Source organism: Chrysochloris asiatica, unplaced genomic scaffold (genome assembly GCF_000296735.1).
Source record: "Chrysochloris asiatica unplaced genomic scaffold, ChrAsi1.0 scaffold00241, whole genome shotgun sequence".
In the NCBI taxonomy this organism is placed as follows: Eukaryota; Metazoa; Chordata; class Mammalia; order Afrosoricida; family Chrysochloridae; genus Chrysochloris; species Chrysochloris asiatica.
In genome coordinates this window covers 308,748-310,859 of record NW_006408759.1, presented here as the reverse complement: position 1 = coordinate 310,859, position 2,112 = coordinate 308,748, and the positions used below count along the sequence as shown (strand labels likewise).

General features: G+C 37.6%; 1 protein-coding gene across 1 annotated transcript in view; it reads right to left on the bottom strand.

Moving 5' to 3' along the window:
- Nucleotides 1-2,112, bottom strand: part of ATF6 (activating transcription factor 6) — a 294,776-nt gene that overhangs the window by 238,158 nt on the left and 54,506 nt on the right. The gene's annotated exons all lie outside the window — the stretch shown is intronic.

Genomic DNA, 2,112 nt, shown 5'->3' with positions numbered 1-2,112 from the left:
CATTGTAATGAAACAAGTTATATGAATGGTTGAATGTGAAACTGATGATGTGCCCTGTAAACTTTCACTCAATCCACAATAAAAACCTTAAATTTAAAAACAAAAAAAAACAAAGAGGTGAAGTCAAAAACATGCAAATTGAAATATCCATATCACGTCTTTTTTGTTGTTGTTTAAAAAGGAAAGAGTGCTAAAAACATAAAACATATATCCTCTTTTTCCTTGTCAATACCTTCAAATTATTTTTGTTTTGGGTTCGGGGTCTAGAGTTCTAACAGGTGTATAATCTGCTCAAGGCCCCCCCAAATACAATAGTATTATTAATCATTCAAAAAAAAAAAAAAGAATATAGGTAGAAATTTAACTAGATGTTTTGCCTAAGGAGATTGTTAGTATGGGGAATTGTTACCCTTATTCTTAACTATAAAACTTCAGGTACTTTTTATATTCTTGTTTTTAAATCAATTATTAGTAACTGATATGTAGGGCTAGTTACAGAAAAAATGTTTTATGTGTGAGTTGTGATTAATGAACCTATAGAAAATAGTAGATGAGGCTAGAGATAGAAGTTAAGATTTAGAACTCTGTTTATAGGTTAACTTCACATTTTAGAGAGAATTAAAGAACAAGAGAATTACTTACAGAGAACAGATGCTATCAAGGTAGCTGGGGAGTACAAGGAAAATATTTTGATGTCCTTGATATTCTGTGATGTAACTAGAAGATTCATGAATCAAAAGTAAATGTAATGACAGCATAGATTATACTTTAAAGAAATTGATTATTATGAGATCATGGTGTATTGTAACGGTATATAAGGAGCTGAAAATTTGAGTAAACATAGAAGATCTTGGATTCATCACAAATCATTGACTCCTTGTGATTCCTTTTTTTGCCAACGCCACATCCCCCTTCAAGAACCTCCTAATAAGTTGCCGAGGCTGGTCCTCGGCAATAGTGAATAATTGTTATCAGGACTGAATGTGAAGGTTGGAAATGTAAAGGTAGATGTTTTGTAGCAAGGAAGGGAGTGATTAACTTTGCAGTCTAGGAGCAGAGATCCCTAGAACCATGAAGGGAGAAGAGCAGAGAGCGGGACCCTACCCAGAGAAGCAATGATGCCTGAGATGGAGGCAGAGACGATGACGAGGAGAGATGGAGCAGCTGGGGACTTTAGACCCAGAGAGGGAGACGGGCTGTGTGCTGACAACTGGGGGTGGGGGGGACAGGCTTGTAGGATATACCCTTTGGTTGGTTGATGATACATGGATCAACTGGAATGAAACGAATACAAGATGAGTGTAAAGCTGATATTCTCCCATGTAAACTATCACTCAATTCACAATAAAAACTTAAAAAAAAAAAAAAAGAATATTTGTCTTGCAGGTTGTACCGATTTGACCTAGCTTCGATGGCTTGATGACCAGAGCTCCACTAGAGGAAGATAAAGAAATCTGATAAAGGAAGTAAGTATAAATTGCTACAATTTGATTAACCTGACCTATACTTATGGATAAGGAGCTCTGGTAGCGTAGTGATTACGATTCGGGCTGTTAATCTCAGGGTCGGTCAGCAGTTCGAAACTACCAGCTGTTCTATGGGAGAAAGATGAGGCTTTCTGCTCCCATAAAGATTTACAGCCTCAGAAACCCTGTACAGGGTCGCTATGAGTTGGAACCAACTCCACAGCACATAACAACAACAACAACATACTTATGGATGTAGTAGTTCAAAATACCAACCAAGAGGGAAGGAGTCTTCACATCAAGGGGTCAAATCTATCTCCTAGGTATACAGGGTTGATAGGGACAGGCAACTTGGACACTGGCTACCTAAAAAGGGGGGGTAGGATGGGGAGGGGGAGACTAAAAAGGCACAAAGTAGCTGGCTTACAAGTTTTCAAAAGGGAGTTTAGCTTCAGAGTGTGCAGGGGAAGGTAGAATCCCCACTGAATAGTTTTCATCTTGTCTAGATGGATCTAGTGAAAGGAGATGGGAATAGGATTCTTTGGATTCAATAGTGAGCTATTGTTATCATGATGAATTGCAATTGTCACAACTTGTAAAGGTAGAAGTTTTGTAACATAAACAGGGGAGTATTTAATCTTACATT